This window comes from Oncorhynchus gorbuscha, linkage group LG08 (assembly GCF_021184085.1).
Source record: "Oncorhynchus gorbuscha isolate QuinsamMale2020 ecotype Even-year linkage group LG08, OgorEven_v1.0, whole genome shotgun sequence".
Classification (NCBI taxonomy): Eukaryota; Metazoa; Chordata; class Actinopteri; order Salmoniformes; family Salmonidae; genus Oncorhynchus; species Oncorhynchus gorbuscha.
The window spans coordinates 63,193,404-63,212,702 of NC_060180.1; the positions used below are offsets into that span (position 1 = coordinate 63,193,404).

Consider the following 19,299-nt stretch of genomic DNA (forward strand, 5'->3'; position numbering starts at 1 on the left):
GTACAGGTACCCCCGCCACACTCGCGCCTCTCTCCCTGCTCTGTCTCCCCTTGTCTGGTACAGGTACCCCTGCCACACTCGCCCCTCTCTCCCTGCTCTGTCTCCCCTTGTCTGGTACAGGTACCCCCACCACACTCGCGCCTCTCTCCCTGCTCTGTCTCCCCTTGTCTGGTACAGGTATCCCCGCCACACTACGCCCTCTCTCCTGAGATTTTGCTTGCCTTTAATTAACTAGTATAGGCCTACTATTTATTTCTTAGCCTACTGGACTCATAGAGAGTTACTCTGTCACGTTATTTTGTTGGGGTGAATGACTTTTTGAACTTACAATGGTTAGCCCCAAACCGTTTAACTTTTTTCTTGTGCTTTGTGCTAATTGCTCCATGACTCCTGTATGCTTTGTTGACTAAACTTGCTCGTTTACCCAATTGTGGAACAAACAATGTTTGTTCCCACACTCACGACTCTGACTCTGATTGGTTAAACAGACTCTTGGTCTCCCATCCTATTCTAATCACCTCTCGACAGCTTTGTATTCATGTTACCTGATTAAATTGCTGAACAATATGATCTTGTTGCCATCTGATGCACATTCAAATGTCATAAAAAAATCAACACTGCAAATCTCTCCCTGTCCTCTGCCATGCCCTGATTGTATTACTGCTGATGATATCTGGAAATGTGCTTGTACACCCTGGCCCGTCTACTGTTGCTAGCCCCAATTCTGACTTGATTTCTGCTCTCGTAAAAGGTTTTCAAATTAACACTAGAAGCTTATTACCTAAAATGTATCAATTGAAAGTGTGGTTTCAGAGCTCCTATCCAGATGTGTTGGTCATTACTGAGAAATGGTTAAGAAAGTATTCTGAACACTGATGTTAACCTTTCTGGTTATAACTTTTTTTCCGGATAGACAGACCTCCACCAAGTCTGTCTCCAAACAATTTGATTTGCTGGGTTGAAGCATTACGCTTTCAAACAGCTCTTTGTTAACTGCTGCTGGGTGTTATCATCCACTATCAGCACCAGCCTGTACTTACTTGCCCTAAGCTCTCTCCTGGCCCCTTACGCTAAGTCTGAATTTGTCCTCCTAGGTGATCTAAACTGGCACATGCTTAAAGCACCTGACCAAGTCCTAAAGCAATGTGACATCCTAAATCTCTCAGAATATTACCAATCCCAAAAGGTATGACTTCAAACACCAAGAGAAGGCTACTCTCTATGAATTTATCCTCACAAATAATCCTTATTGGTATCAGTCTGGTGTTTTCTGTAATGACCTTATTGGTCACTGTTTTACGGCCTGTGTTCATAATGGCTGCTCAGTTAAACGACCTGTCCTGACTTGTCATAGATGCTTGCTGAAAAGCTTAATGAGTAAGCCTTCCTTCATGTAAATTGGTATAGAATCAGCATCTTCCCCTTCTTTCGAAGACGCTTGGACCTTCTTTTTTAAATATTTCAGTGGTATTGTTAACAAGCACGCTCCCATGAAGAAAATGAAAAATAGGTTCAGCCCCTGGTCCGACTGTGATCTGGCAGAGTTACTCCACCTCTAGAACACTATTTGGCAAAAGGATCGGCACAGGCATACTCAGGCTATCTGGCTGTCGTTCAAGCAAATGAGAAATAAGTGCACTTAGGCTAGCCGGAAGGCCAAAGTTAGTTATTTTAAGGAGCAGTTCTCTCTCTGTGGGTCAAACCCCAAGAAGTTCTGGAAAATGCTGAAAGACTTGGAGAATAAACCCTCCTCCTCACAGCTGCCCATGTCCCTTAATGTTGATGATGTGGTTGTTACTGACAAGGAGCATATGGCTGAGCTCTTTAATCACCACTTCATTAAGTCAGGATTCCTATTTGACATGCCTCCTTGCCTGTCCAACACTTCCTAATTTCCTAGACCTTCAAATGCAACTAGCCCTGATGCTCCTCCCTCTTTTTCCCCTGCCCCACTACACAGCTTCTCCCTGCATGTGTTCACTGAGTCTGAGGTGCTAAAGAAGTTCCTTAAACTTGACCTTAAAAAAACATCTGGGTCCTTTCTTGTTTAAGGTTGCAGCCCTTATCATCATTAGCCTGTCTCTCCTCTCTAGGGAGGCTCTCAGAGCTTGGAAGGCAGCCATGGTTCATACTTTATTTAAAGGAGGAGATCAAGCTAATCCTAATTGTTATAGGCCATTTTCTATCTTGCCCTGTTTTTATCAAAAGTGTTGGAAAAACTTGTTGATAATCAACTGACTGGCTTTCTTTATGTCTGTAGTGTTCTCTCTGGTATGCAATCTGGTTTCCACTCAGGTTGTGGATGTATCACTGCAACCTTAAAGGTCCTCAATGACGTCACCATTGCCCTTGATTCTAAGCAATGTTGTGCTGCTATTTTTATTGACTTGGCCAAAGCTTTTCATAAGGTAGACCATTCCATTCTTGTGAGCCGGCTAAGGAGTATTGGTGTCTCTGAGGGGTCTTTCGCTTGGTTTGCTAACTACCTCTCTCAAAGAGTGTAGTGTATAAAGTCAGAACATCTGCTGTCTCAGCCACTGCCTGTCACCAAGGGTGTACCCCAAGGCTCGATTCTAGGCCCCACGCTCTTCTCAATTTACATCAACAACATAGCTCAGGCAGTAGGAAGCTCTCTCATCCATTTATATGCAGATGATACAGTCTTATACTCAGCTGGCCCCTCCCCGGATTTTGTGTTAAATGCTCTACAACAAAGCTTTCTTAGTATCCACAAGCTTTCTATGCCCTTGTTCTGAACACCTCCAAATCATAGGTCATGTGGTTTGGTAAGAAGAATGTCCCTCCTCCCACATGTGTGATTACTACCTCTGAGGGTTTAGAGCTTGAGGTAGTCACCTCATACAAGTACTTGGGAGTATATCTAGACGGTACACATCCTTCTCTCAGCACATATCAAAGCTGCAGGCTAAATTTAAATCTAGACTTGGTTTTCTCTATTGTAATCACTCCTTTTTAACCCCAGCTGCCAAACTAACCCTAATTCAGATGACCTTCCTACCCATGCGAGATTACGGAGATGTAACTTATAGATTGGCAGGTAAGGGTGCTCTCGAGTGGCTAGATGTTCTATACCATTCGGCCATCAGATTTGCCACCAATGCTCCTTATAGGACACATCACTGCCCTCTTTACACTTCTGTAAACTGGTCACCTCTGTGTACCCGTCGCAAGACCCACTGGTTGATGCTTATTTATAAAACCTTAGGCCTCACTCCCCCCATCTGAGATATCTACTGCAGCCCTCATCCTCCACATACAACACCCATTCTGCCAGTCACATAGTGTTAAAGGTCCCCAAAGCGCATACATCCCTGGGTTGCCCGTCTTTTCAGTTCACTGTCGCTAACGACTGGAACGAGCTGCAACAAACACTCAAACTGGACAGTTTTATCTCAATCTCTTCATTCAAAGACTCAATCATGGACACTCTTACTGACAGTTGTGGCTGCTTCGCGTGATGTATTGTTGTTGTACCTTCTTGCCCTTTGTGCTGTTGTCTGTGCCCAATCATTTTTGTACCCTGTTTTGCGCTGCTGCCATGTTGTCTTGCTACCATGTTGCTGTTATGTTGTGTTGCTATTATGCTGTGTTGTTATGTGTTGCTGCAATGCTATGTTGTTGTCTTAGGTCTCTCATTATGTAGTGTTGTGTTGTCTCTCTTGTCGTGATGTGTGGTTTGTCCTATATTTTTATTTAATTTATTTTTACTTTTAATCCCAGCCTCCGTCCCCGCAGGAGGCCTTTTGCCTTTTGGTAGGCCGTCATTGTAAATAAGATTTTGTTCTTTAACTGACTTGCCTAGTTAAATAAAGGTTAAATAAATCAATAAACTTGGGACTATGGCTAGCTGGTACATTGTCCTTCTCTCATCACATATCCAAGCTGCAGGCTAAAGTTAAATCTAGACGTTGTTTCCTCTATTGTAATCGCTCCTCTTTCACCCCAGCTGCCAAACTAACCCTGATTCAGATAAACATCTTACCCCTGGTAGATTGAGGAGACGTCATTTATAGATTGTCAGGTAAAGGTGCTCTCGAGTGACTAGATGTTCTTCACCATTCAGCCATCAGATTTGCCATCAATGCTCCTTATAGGACACATCACTGCACTTTTTACTCCTCTGTACACTTTCCATCTATGCATACCTGGAGCAAGAGCCACTGGTTGATGCTTATTTATAAAACCCTCTTAGGTCTCACTCCCACCTATCTGAGATACCAACAGCAAACCCTCATCCTCCACATGTAACACCCGTTCTGCCAGTCACATTCTCTTTAAGGTCCCCTAAGCGCACACATCCCTGGGTCGCTCCTCTTTTCAGTTCGCTGCAGCTAGCGACTGGAACGAGCTGCAACAAACACTCAAGATGGACAGTTTTATCTCTTCATTCAAATACTCAATCATGGACACTCTTACTGACAGTTGTGGCTGCTTCTTGTGATGTATTGTTGTCTCTACCTTTTGTGCCATGTTTGTGCTGCCACCATGTTGTGTTGTACCATGTTGTTGTCATGTTGTGTTGCTACCATGTTGTGTTTTCATGTTGTGTTGCTGCCATGTTGTGTTTTCATGTTGTGTTGCTGCCATGTTGTGTTGTTGTAGTAGCAATAATTTATGACATTTAGCAGACACTAGCATCCAAAGCAAGTTACAGTTACAGTCACATACATACATACATACATACATACATACATACATACATACATACATACATACATACATACATACATACATACATACATACATACATACATACATACATACATACATACATACATACATACATACATACATACATACATACATACATACATACATACATACATACATACATACATACATACATACATACATACATACATACATACATACATACATACATACATACATACATACATACATACATACATACATACATACATACATACATACATACATACATACATACATACATACATCAGGAACTTCAGGAAACAGCAGAGGGAACACCCCCCTATCCACATCGATGGAACAGTAGTGGAGAGGGTAGCTAGTTTTAAGTTCCTCGGCATACACATCACAGACAAACTGAATTGGTCCACTCACACTGACAGCGTCGTGAAGAAGGCGCAGCAGCGCCTATTCAACCTCAGGAGGCTGAAGAAATTCGGCTTGTCACCAAAAGCACTCACAAACTTCTACAGATGCACAATCGAGAGCATCCTGGCGGGCTGTATCACCGCCTGGTACGGCAACTGCTCCGCCCTCAACCGTAAGGCTCTCCAGAGGGTAGTGAGGACTGCACAACGCATCACCGGGGGCAAACTACCTGCCCTCCAGGACACCTACACCACCCGTTGTTACAGGAAGGCCATAAAGATCATCAAGGACATCAACCACCCGAACCACTGCCTGTTCACCCCGCTATCATCCAGAAGGCGAGGTCAGTACAGGTGCATCAAAGCTGGGACCGAGAGACTGAAAAACAGCTTCTATCTCAAGGCCATCAGACTGTTAAACAGCCACCACTAACACTGAGTGGCTGCTGCCAACACACTGTCATTGACACTGACCCAACTCCAGCCATTTTAATAATGGGAATTGATGGGAAATGATGTAAATATATCACTAGCCACTTTAAACAATGCTACCTTATATAATGTTACTTACCCTACATTATTCATCTCATATGCATATGTATATACTGTACTCTACATCATCGACTGCATCCTTATGTAACACATGTATCACTAGCCACTTTAACTATGCCACTTTGTTTACTTTGTCTACACACTCATCTCATATGTATATACTGTACTCGATACCATCTACTGTATGCTGCTCTGTACCATCACTCATTCATATATCCTTATGTACATGTTCCTTATCCCCTTACACTGTGTATAAGACAGTAGTTTTGGAATTGTTAGTTAGATTACTTGTTGGTTATCACTGCATTGTCGGAACTAGAAGCACAAGCATTTCGCTACACTCGCATTAACATCTGCTAACCATGTGTATGTGACAAATAAAATTTGATTTGATTTGACATACATACATACATACATACATACATACATACATACATACATACATACATACATACATACATACATACATACATACATACATACATACATACATACATACATACATACATACATACATACATACATACATACATACATACATACATACATACATACATACATACATACATACATACATACATACATACATACATACATACATACATACATACATACATACATACATACATACATACAGGTTTAACTGAGCTACAATGGACCACAATGAAATGCTATACTACTACTATATCAATCAACACAGTGGTTTTAACATGCCTGATGCGAACACAGCAGTGTTGGTTTCACCAGTGTTGGTTCCAAGTAGAAAAACTAAAGTTCAATAGGGCAATGTGAAGTGACAAAGCAAAGCTGAGAAGGAACGATAGAAGGAACGATAGATTTCAGAGGCAGACGTCCACATCTAAAGAGAAAATAACGAACAAAAAACATTTGATGATTTATTCCACAGTTTGTGAGCACAGTGGGATTCTGGTGCCTCAGACGGAAATCCGATGTTATCTAATGCAAATTTAATGTAAGAAAACGCTTTTTCGCAAAGAAACCAATGAGGCTTTAAGCCATGAATATGGATGCCGGTCTATTTTCGAGTGATACTCTTTGAGGTATCTGTTGTGAAAACTTCTTTTTAACATATTGACACACAAAAAACTAAATCTCTCTGTTTATGTCTTTTAGAGAAGACAAAGGAACTCATGTAAATCCATTTGTTCGGTACAAAACGGTCAGCACAAAAGAAAACAGATGGATATGACCAGCATTGTAGAGCCTTGTTATACTCTTGTCTAAATCAATAGACAAGACAAAACGGACTCACCTATGCCATTTAAGCAAGCTCAATCCAGTCAGCTTTATTGTAACTATACATGATGCTAGAGATGACAATCTGAAAAGGCTAGAAATAGAGAGAGTGGAAGAAAGAGAGAGAGAGAGGGCGGAAGGGGGAGAGCGTAAAGAACAATGAAGAACTGTGATTTCACCTTATTTATGTGCCTTATCTTGCCAAGCATATAGTGGTTTCAGAGAACGCGCAACCATCTGAGAGAATAACAGAGGAACAGTATAATGTGTCTTTTGAAAACTCCATCGCCCGTCAGTCCTCCGCACAACTGTTTTCCACTGCCATGGTAACTATAATCTACCTATAAAGCAGGGGAGATACAACATTCTCCCTCTCACTGCTTTGGGTTTGTAAGGAAACAAATGGGCAGATGTGTTCATAATGCACAAAGGGACATGCCTGCCTGTGATATACTGCAACTAAGTGTGTGTTTGATTTTATAGATCCTCCATCTTTGTTAGAGACTTGTGATAGCCCTTCATCCTTTCTACCTTGGGACTTGGCTATTCAACTGCAAATATTGATTCCGGGCCAGTTGAAGGGGAAATTAATGCATAGTTTACTGCAAAGTTTCCTCCTACTGAACCACTCTCATGTGGCACATGCTACTTATAGTGGCCAGACTGTAGTTGGGAAAACATCTTTAGTATCTAGACACATTGATGTAGAGAGGGGAAGGAGAGGGAGAGGGAAAGAAGGGGATGTTGAGTTGTGTGAGGTTACTTCTGAGAATGAGTCTCTGGATCACTGGGGATTACTACTGTAGGTTTGAACCGACAGAGACAGTACAGACAGACGTACAGCAAGAAGTAGAGATAGACGTACAGCCAGACGTAGAGACAGACGTAGAGACAGATGTACAGATAAACGTACAGCCAGACGTACAGCCAGGCGTACAGCCAGACGTAGAGACAGGCGTAGAGACAGGCGTAGAGACAGACGCACAGCCAGACGTAGAGACAGATGTACAGCCAGACGTAGAGACAGATGTAGAGACAGACGTAGAGAAAGACGTAGAGATAGCCGTAGATACAGACGTAGAGACAGACGTAGAGACAGAAGTACAGCCAGATGTAGTGATAGACAGAGACAGATGGAGAGACAAACGTAGAGAAAGACATAGAGACAGATGTAGAGATAGACGAAGCGAGAGATGTACAGCCAGATGTAGCGATAGAGGGAGAGACAGACATAGGGACAAACATAGACAGACGTAGAGAAAGACAGAGACAGAGGAAGAGACAGATGTACAGATAAACGTACAGCCAGACGTACAGCCAGACGTAGAGACAGACGTAGCGACAGTTGTACAGCCAGACTTAGAGACAGACGGAGAGAGACGGAGAGACAGACGTAGAGACAGACATAGAGATAGACGTAGAGATAGATGTAGAGACAGACGTAGAGATAGACGAAGAGACAGACATAGAGACAGACGGAGAGATAGACGTAGAGCCAGACGTAGAGATAGACGTGCAGCCAGAAATAGAGATAGAGGTATAGATAGACATACAGCCAGACGTAGAGACAGACGTAGAGACAGACGTAGAACCAAACGTAGAGACAGACATAGAGACAGACATAGAGACAGACATAGAGATAGACATAGATATAGACGTTGAGGTTGATGTAAAAATAGACAGAGACAGTTGTAGAGATAGACATAGCGACAGACGTACAGCCAGATGCAGAGATAGAGGTAGAGACAGATAGAGACAAACATAGAGAAAGATGTAGAGACAGAGGTAGAGATAGAGGTAGAGACAGAAGTAGAGACTAGAGGTCGACCGATTATGATTTTTAACGCCGATACCGATTATCGGAGGACCAAAAAAGCTGATACCAATTAATCGGCCGATTTACTTTAAAAAAATAACAACAATACTGAATTAACGCTTATTTTAACTTAATATAATACATCAATAAAATCAATTTAGCCTCAAGTAGATAATGAAACATGTTCAATTTGGTTTAAATAATGCAAAAACAAAGTGTTGGAGAAGAACGTAAAAGTGCAATATGTGCTATGTAAGAAAGCTAATGTTTCAGTTCCTTGCTCAGAACATGAAGACATATGAAAGCTGGTGGTTCCTTTTAACATGAGTCTTCAATATTCCTATGTAAGAAGTTTTAGGTTGTAGTTATTATAGGACTATTTCCCTCTATACCATTTGTATTTCATTAACCTTTGATTATTGGATGTTCTTATAGGCACTTTAGTATTGCCAGTGTAACAGTATAGCTTCCGTCCCTCCTCCCTGGGCTCGAACCAGCAACACAATGACAACAGCCACCACATCGAAGCAGCGTTACCCATGCAGAGCAAGGGAAGCAACCACCCCAAGGCTCAGAGCGAGTGAAATTTGAAACGCTATTAGCGCGTGCTAACTCGCCAGCCATTTCACTTCGGTCACACCAGCCTCATCTCGGGAGTTGATAGGTTTGAAGTCATAAACAGCGCAATGCTTGACGCACAACGAAGACCTGCTGGCAAACGCAAGAAAGCTTCTGCCTACCATCGCTCAGTCAGATACTTAGATACTTGTATGTTTGTATGCTCAGTCAGATTATATGCAACACAGGACACGCTAGATAATATCTAGTAATATCATCAACCATGTGTAATCATAGTGATTATGATTGATTGTTTTTTATAAGATAAGTTTCATGCTAGCTAGCAACTTACCTTGGCTTACTGTATTTGCGTAACAGGCAGTCAGTCTCCTTGTGGAGTGCAACGGGAGAGAGGCAGGTCGTTATTGCGTTGGACTAGTTAACTGTAAGGTTGCAAGATTGGATCCCCCGAGCTGACAAGGTGAATATCTGTCTTTCGGCCCCTGAACGAGGCAGTTAACCCACCATTCCTAGGCCGTCATTGAAAATAAGAATGTGTTCTTAACTGACTTGCATAGTTAAATAAAGATTAAATGTGCAAAAATATATATATATAAAAAAAACGGCAAATACCGATTTCCGATTGTTATGAAAACTTGAAATCGGCCCTAATTAATCGGCCATTCCGATTAATCAGTCGACCTCTAGTGGAGGCAGACGTAGAGATAGACGTAGAGACAGACGCGCAGCCAGAAGTAGAGATAGACGTAGAGACAGACGTAGAGACAGACTTACAGCCAGACTTACAGCCAGACATAGAGATAGACATAGAGACAGTCGTACAGCCAGAAGTAGAGACAGACGTAGAGACAGACGTAGAGACAGACGTAAAGAGACAGACGTAGAGACAGATGTAGAGATAAACGTAGAGAAAGACGTAGAGACAGAGGTAGAGATAGAGGTAGAGACAGACGTAGAGACAGATGTAGTGATAGATGGAGAGACAGACAGAGACAAATGTAGAGAAAGACGTAGATGGAGGTAGAGATAGAGGTAGAGACAGGCGTAGAGACAGACGTAGAGACAGACGTAGAGACAGACGTACAGCCAGATGTATAAGTAGAAGTACAGATAGACGTAGACAGACGTGAAGATACACTTAGAGACAGACGTACAGCCAGATGTAGCGATAGACGGAGAGACAGACAAGAGACAAACATAGAGAAAGACGTAGAGACGGAGGTAGAGATAGAGGTAGAGACAGATGTAGAGACAGATGTAGAGATAGACGTAGAGACAGACGTACAGCCAGAAGTAGAGATAGACGTAGAGACGGAGGTAGAGACAGAGGTAGAGACAGACGTAGAGACAGATGTAGCGATAGACGTAGAGACAGACAGAGACAAACATAGAGAAAGACGTAGAGATGGAGGTAGAGACAGACGCAGAGACAGACGTACAGCCAGACGTATAAGTAGAAGTACAGATAGACGTAGACAGACATAGAGCCAGACGTAGAGATACACTTAGAAACATACGTACAGCCAGATGTAGCGATAGACGGAGAGACAGACAGAGACAAACATAGAGAAAGACGTAGAGACGGAGGTAGAGATAGAGGTAGAGACAGATGTAGAGACAGATGTAGAGATAGATGTAGAGACAGACGTACAGCCAGAAGTAGAGATAGACGTAGAGACGGAGGTAGAGACAGAGGTAGAGACAGACGTAGAGACAGATGTAGCGATAGACGTAGAGACAGACAGAGACAAACATAGAGAAAGACGTAGAGATGGAGGTAGAGACAGACGCAGAGACAGACGTAGAGCCGAGACAGACTTTATAAGTAGAACGGAGGTAGAGATAGAGGTAGACAGGCGTAGAGCCAGACGTAGAGATACACTTAGAAACATACGTACAGCCAGATGTAGTGATAGACGGAGAGACAGACAGAGACAAACATAGAGAAAGACGTAGAGACGGAGGTAGAGATAGAGGTAGAGACAGATGTAGAGACAGATGTAGAGATAGATGTAGAGACAGACGTACAGCCAGAAGTAAAGATAGACGTAGAGACAGACGTAGAGACAGATGTAGAGATAGACGTAGAGACGGAGGTAGAGATAGAGGTAGAGATAGAGGTAGAGATAGACGTAGAGACAGGCGTAAAGAGACAGACGTAGAGACAGACGTAGAGACAGACGTAGAGACAGACAGAGACAAATGTAGAGAAAGACGTAGAGACGGAGGTAGAGATAGAGGTAGAGATAGAGGTAGAGACAGGCGTAGAGACAGATGTAGAGATAGACTTAGAGATAGACGTAAAGAGACAGATGTAGTGATAGACGGAGAGACAGACAGAGACAAACGTAGAGAAAGACGTAGAGACAGACGTAGAGATAGAGGTAGAGACAGATGTAGAGACAGATGTAGAGATAGACGTAGAGACAGACGTACAGCCAGAAGTAGAGATAGACTTAGAGACAGACGTAGAGACAGACGTAGAGATAGACATAGAGACGGAGGTAGAGACAGACAGAGACAAATGTAGAGAAAGACGTAGAGACGGAGGTAGAGATAGAGGTAGAGATAGAGGTAGAGATAGAGGTAGAGACAGACGTAGAGACAGACGTAGAGACAGATGTAGAGATAGACTTAGAGATAGACGTAAAGAGACAGATGTAGTGATAGACGGAGAGACAGACAAAGAGACAGACGTAGAGACAGATGTAGAGACAGACGTACAGCCAGACGTAGAAGTACAGATAGACGTAGAGACAGACGTAGAGAAAGACATAGAGACAGACGTAGAGACAGACGTAGAGACAGACGTACAGCCAGACGTATAAGTAGAAGTACAGATAGACATAGACAGACGTGGAGATACACTTAGAGACAGACGTACAGCCAGATGTAGCGATAGACGGAGAGACAGACAGAGACAAACGTAGAGAAAGACGTAGACGGAGGTAGAGACAGAGGTAGAGACAGACGTAGACACAGATGTAGCGATAGACATAGAGACAGACAGAGACAAACGTAGAGAAAGACATAGACGGAGGTAGAGATAGAGGTAGAGACAGATGTAGAGACAGATGTAGAGACAGATGTAGAGACAGATGTAGAGATAGATGTAGATTACTGACTAGAACCAAGCTAACTGACGTCATTTCCGGTCACAACTTGCAGGCTTGTTTTCGAGTTGCTGTGCGTTTTGTTGCCAACTTATTTTGCTACCTGACAACTTTACGGTTTTCACTTTTTAATTACCGTTCATATATTTATTTATTTTTTATCTGGACACGATTCTTCAGGACCTCCAACAGCCGAAGCTAAGTGGTAACATTAACATGATGCCTACTATTTGTAACCGCTTTTCCCTATTACGTAGCGAGGATAGCTGTGTCAGAGCCCAGCTTCAGACGCAATCGCAATCTACTCCTCCCGTTACGGGGTCTGAGACGCCGAAGCTTCCCACCATTAGCTCTGACAAATTGAAAATTCTAGTCATTGGCGACTCCATTACCCGCAGTATTAGACTTAAAACGAATCATCCAGCGATCATACACTGTTTACCAGGGGGCAGGGCTACCGACGTTAAGGCTAATCTGAAGATGGTGCTGGCTAAAGCTAAAACTGGCGAGTGTAGAGAGTATAGAGATATTGTTATCCACGTCGGCACCAACGATGTTAGGATGAAACAGTCAGAGATCACCAAGCGCAACATAGCTTCTGCGTGCATATCAGCTAGAAAGATGTGTCGGCATCGAGTAATTGTCTCTGGCCCCCTCCCAGTTAGGGGGAGTGATGAGCTCTACAGCAGAGTCTCACCACTCAATCGCTGGTTGAAAACTGTTTTCTGCCCCTCCCAAAAGATAGAATTTGTAGATAATTGGCCCTCTTTCTGGGACTCACCCACAAACAGGACCAAGCCTGGCCTGCTGAGGAGTGACGGACTCCATCCTAGCTGGAGGGGTGCTCTCATCTTATCTACCAACATAGACAGGGCTCTAACTCCTCTAGCTCCACAATGAAATAGGGTGCAGGCCAGGCAGCAGGCTGTTAGCCAGCCTGCCAGCATAGTGGAGTCTGCCACTAGCACAGTCAGTGTAGTCAGCTCAGCTATCACCATTGAGACCGTGTCTGTGCCTCAACCTAGGTTGGGCAAAACTAAACATGGCGGTGTTCGCCTTAGCAATCTCACTAGGATAAAGACCACCTCCATTCCAGTCATTACTGAAAGAGATCATGATACCTCACATCTCAAAATAGGGCTACTTAATGTTAGATCCCTTACTTCAAAGGCAATTATAGTCAGTGAACTAATCACTGATCATAATCTTGATGTGATTGGCCTGACTGAAACATGGCTTAAGCCTGATTAATTTACTCACCTCCTGGCTACACTAGTGACCATATCCCCCGTGCATCCCGCAAAGGCGGAGGTGTTGCTAACATTTACGATAGCAAATTTCAATTTACAAAAAAAAAAAAAGTTTTCGTCTTTTGAGCTTCTAGTCATGAAATCTATGCAGCCTACTCAATCACTTTTTATAGCTACTGTTTACAGGCCTCCTGGGCCATATACAGCGTTTCTCACTGAGTTCCCTGAATTCCTATCGGACCTTGTAGTCATAGCAGATAATATTCTAATCTTTGGTGACTTTAATATTCACATGGAAAAGTCCACAGACCCACTCCAAAAGGCTTTCGGAGCCATCATTTGACTCAGTGGGTTTTGTCCAACATGTCTCTGGACCCACTCACTGTCACAGTCATACGCTGGACCTAGTTTTGTCCCATGGAATAAATGTTGTGGATCTTAATGTTTTTCCTCATAATCCTGGACTATCGGACCACCATTTTATTACGTTTGCAATTGCAACAAATAATCTGCTCAGACCCCAACCAAGGACCTTCAAAAGTCGTGCTATAAATTCACAGACAACACATAGATTCCTTGATGCCCTTCCAGACTCCCTCTGCCTACACAAGGACGCCAGAGGACAAAAATCAGTTAACCACCTAACTGAGGATCTCAATTTAATCTTGCGCAATAACCTAGATGCAGTTGCACCCCTAAAAACTAAAAACATTTCTCATAAGAAACTAGCTCCCTGGTACACAGAAAATACCCGAGCTCTGAAGCAAGCTTCCAGAAAATTGGAACGGAAATGGCGCCACACCAAACTGGAAGTCTTCCGACTAGCTTGGAAAGACGGTACCGTGCAGTACCGAAGAGCCCTTACTGCTGCTCGATCATCCTATTTTTCTAACTTAATTGAGGAAAATAAGAACAATCCGAAATTCCTTTTTGATACCGTCGCAAAGCTAACTAAAAAGCAGCATTCCCCAAGAGAGGAGGACTTTCACTTTAGCAGTGATAAATTCATGAACTTCTTTGAGGAAAAGATTATGATTATTAGAAAGCAAATTACGGACTCCTCTTTAAACCTGCGTATTCCTCCAAACCTCAGTTGTCCTGAGTCTGCACAACTCTGCCAGGACCTAGGATCAAGAGAGACGCTCAAGTGTTTTAGTACTATATCTTTTGACACAATGATGAAAATAATCATGGCCTCTAAACCGTCAAGCTGCATACTGGACCCTATTCCAACTAAACTACTGAAAGAGCTGCTTCCTGTGCTTGGCCCTCCTATGTTGAACATAATAAATGGATCTCTATCCACTGGATGTGTACCAAACTCACTAAAAGTGGCAGTAATAAAGCCTCTCTTGAAAAAGCCAAACCTTGACCCAGAAAATATAAAAAACTATTGGCCTATATCGAATCTTCCATTCCTCTCAAAAATTTTAGAGAAGGCTGTTGCGCAGCAACTCACTGCTTTCCTGAAGACAAACAATGTATACGAAATGCTTCAGTCTGGTTTTAGACCCCATCATAGCACTGAGACGGCACTTGTGAAGGTGGTAAATGACATTTTAATGGCATCGGACCGAGGCTCTGCATCTGTCCTCGTGCTCCTAGACCTTAGTGCTGCTTTTGATACCATCGATCACCACATTCTTTTGGAGAGATTGGAAACCCAAATTGGTCTACACGGACATGTTCTGGCCTGGTTTAGATCTTATCTGTCGGAAAGATATCAGTTTGTCTCTGTGAATGGTTTGTCCTCTGACAAATCAACTGTAAATTTCGGTGTTCCTCAAGGTTCCGTTTTAGGACCACTAATTGTTTTCACTATACATTTGACCTCTTGGGGATGTTATTCGAAAACATAATGTTAACTTTCACTGCTATGCGGATGACACACAGCTGTACATTTCAATGAAACATGGTGAAGCCCCAAAATTGCCCTCGCTAGAAGCATGTTTCAGACATAAGGAAGTGGATGGCTGCAAACGTTCTACTATTAAACTCGGACAAAACAGAGATGCTTGTTCTAGGTCCCAAGAAACAAAGAGATCTTCTGTTGAATCTGACAATTAATCTTAATGGTTGTACAGTCGTCTCAAATAAAACTGTGAAGGACCTCGGCGTTACTCTGGACCCTGATCTCTCTTTTGAAGAACATATCAAGACCATTTCGAGGACAGCTTTTTTTCATCTACGTAATATTGCAAAAATCAGAAACTTTCCGTCCAAAAATGATGCAGAAAAATTAATCCATGCTTTTGTCACTTCTAGGTTAGACTACTGCAATGCTCTACTTTCCGGCTACCCGGATAAAGCACTAAATAAACTTCAGTTAGTGCTAAATACGGCTGCTAGAATCCTGACTAGAACCAAAAAATTTGATCATATTACTCCAGTGCTAGCCTCTCTACACTGGCTTCCTGTCAAAGCAAGGGCTGATTTTAAGGTTTTACTGCTAACCTACAAAGCATTACATGGACTTGCTCCTACCTATCTCTCTGATTTGGTCCTGCCGTACATACCTACACGTACGCTACGGTCACAAGACGCAGGCCTCCTAATTGTCCCTAGAATTTCTAAGCAAACAGCTGGAGGCAGGGATTTCTCCTATAGAGCTCCATTTTTATGGAACGGTCTGCCTACCCATGTCAGAGAAGCAAACTCGGTCTCAACCTTTAAGTCTTTACTGAAGACTCATCTCTTCAGTGGGTCATATGATTGAGTGTAGTCTGGCCCAGGAGTGGGAAGGTGAACGGAAAGGCTCTGGAGCAACGAACCGCCCTTGCTGTCTCTGCCTGGCCGGTTCCCCTCTTTCCACTGGGATTCTCTGCCTCTAACCCTATTACAGGGGCTGAGTCACTGGCTTACTGGGGCTCTCTCATGCCGTCCCTGCAAGGGGTGCGTCACCTGAGTGGGTTGATTCACTGTTGTGGTCATGCTGTCTGGGTTGGCGCCCCCCCCCCCCCCACTTGGGCTGTGCCGTGGCGGAGATCTTTGTGGGCTATACTCAGCCTTGTCTCAGGATGGTAAGTTGGTGGTTGAAGATATCCCTATAGTGGTGTGGGGGCTGTGCTTTGGCAAAGTGGGTGGGGTTATATCCTTCCTCTTTGGCCCTGTCCGGGGGTGTCCTCGGATGGGGCCACAGTGTCTCCTGTCCCCTCCTGTCTCAGCCTCCAGTATTTATGCTGCAGTAGTTTGTGTCGGGGGGCTAGGGTCAGTTTGTTATATCTGGAGTACTTTTCCTGTCCTATTCGGTGTCCTGTGTGAATCTAAGTGTGCGTTCTCTAATTCTCTCCTTCTTTCTTTCTCTCTCTCGGAGGACCTGAGCCCTAGGACCATGCCCCAGGACTACCTGACATGATGACTCCTTGCTGTCCCCAGTCCACCTGGCCATGCTGCTGCTCCAGTTTCAACTTTTCTGCCTTACTATTCCATGCTGGTCATTTATGAACATTTGAACATCTTGGCCATGTTCTGTTATAATCTCCACCCGGCACAGCCAGAAGAGGACTGGCCACCCCACATAGCCTGGTTCCTCTCTAGGTTTCTTCCTAGGTTTTGGCCTTTCTAGGGATTTTTCCTAGCCACCGTGCTTCTACACCTGCATTGCTTGCTGTTTGGGGTTTTAGGCTGGGTTTCTGTACAGCACTTTGAGATATCAGCTGATGTACGAAGGGCTATATAAATAAATTTGATTTGATTTTGATGTGATGATGTAGAGACAGACGTACAGCCAGACGTAGAGATAGACGTAGAGACAGACAGAGACAAACGTAGAGAAAGACGTAGAGACGGAGGTAGAGATAGAGGTAGAGAGAGGTAGAGACAGACGTAGAGACAGGCGTAAAGAGACAGACGTAGAGACAGATGTAGAGACAGACGTAGAGACAGACATAGACAAATGTAGAGAAATACGTAGAGACGGAGGTAGAGATAGAGGTAGAGAGAGGTAGAGACAGACGTAGAGACAGATGTAGAGATAGACGGAGAGACAGTCAGAGACAAACGTAGCGAGAGACGTAGAGACAGATGTAGAGATAGACGTAGAGACAGACGTAAAGAGACAGACGTAGAGACAGACATAGAGACAGGCGTAGAGACAGACGTACAGCCAGACGTAGAAGTACAGATAGACGTAGAGACAGACGTAGAGACAGACGTACAGCCAGACGTATAAGTAGAAGTACAGATAGACGTAGACAGACGTAGAGACAGACGTGGAGATACACGGAGAGACAGACAGAGACAAATATAGAGAAAAACGTAGAGAGACGGACAGAGACAGACAGAGACAAACATAGAGAAAAACGTAGAGACGGAGGTAGAGACAGAGGTAGAGACAGAGGTAGAGACAGACAGAGACAAACATAGAGATAGACGTAGAGACGGAGGTAGAGATAGACATAGAGACAGATGTAGAGATAGACGTAGAGACAGACGTACAGCCAGAAGTAGAGATAGACGTAGAGATAGACGTAGAGATAGACGTAGAGATAGCGGTAGAGACAGACATACAGCCAGATGTAGAGACAGACGTAGAGATAGTCGTAGAGACAGATGTAGAGACAATCGTACAGCCAGATGTAGAGACAGACGTAGAGACAGACATAGAGATAGACGTAGAGATAGACGTAGAGACAGACATTGAGACAGACGTAGAGATAGACGTAGAGATAGACAGAGACAGACGTAGAGACAGACGTAGAGAAAGACAGAGACAGACGTAGAGACAGACGTAGAGAAAGACATAGAGATAGAGGTAGAGATAGACACAGACGTAGAGACAGATGTATAAAAAGTCATAGAGACAGACGTGGAGATAGACGTAGATTCAGACATACAGCCAGACGTAGAGACAGACATAGACATAGATGTAGACATAGACGTAGAGATAGACATAGAGACGGATGTAGAGACAATCGTACAGCCAGATGTAGAGACAGACATAGAGACAGACGTAGAGACCGACGTGGAGACGTACAGACAGACAGACAGACAGACAGACAGACAGACAGACAGACAGACAGACAGACAGACTAGATGTACAGACTAGATGCAATGTGGTACGCATACAGACAGACGTAGAGACGTACAGTCGTAAAGACAGACAGACTAAAAAGTGTCAGACCTACAGACAATGCAGAGGAATAGTCCTGGCTAAACTCCATCCCATAGAGTGAGCCGTGTGGTTGTTCGTCTGCCTGCCTGCCTGCCTGCCTGCCTGCCTGCCTGCCTGCCTGTCTGTCTGTCTGTCTGTCTGTCTGTCTGTCTGTCTGTCTGTCTGTCTGTCTGTCTGTCTGTCTGTCTGTCTGTCTGTCTGCCTTCCTGTCTGTCTGCCTTCCTGTCCTCCAGCCCACCCGCACGCCCCTCTGTCTGCCCGTCTCTGTGAGGAGCAGAGCACAGTCTAGCAGAGTCGAGCAAGGGGATCGTCCTGTTATCTCTTTAATAATGGAGCAGAGTGAGTAAGTGATCCCATCCACCAACACCCTCTACACTGCCTCTCCAGGGACCCCCGGCACCACGGCAACTGTCAATCACTGCTGATATGGAGATATTAAAAAAGGGGGGGATGTGGCTGCACCTTTTCACAGTCTTTCCACGTTCCTCTCTCTCACTTTCTATCTCCATTTTGCTCTCTC

The 19,299-nt window shown here is 43.8% G+C and overlaps 1 pseudogene; it reads right to left on the bottom strand.

The window, feature by feature from the left end:
• LOC124040674 overlaps window positions 1-19,299 on the bottom strand; it is a 148,447-nt pseudogene that overhangs the window by 31,984 nt on the left and 97,164 nt on the right.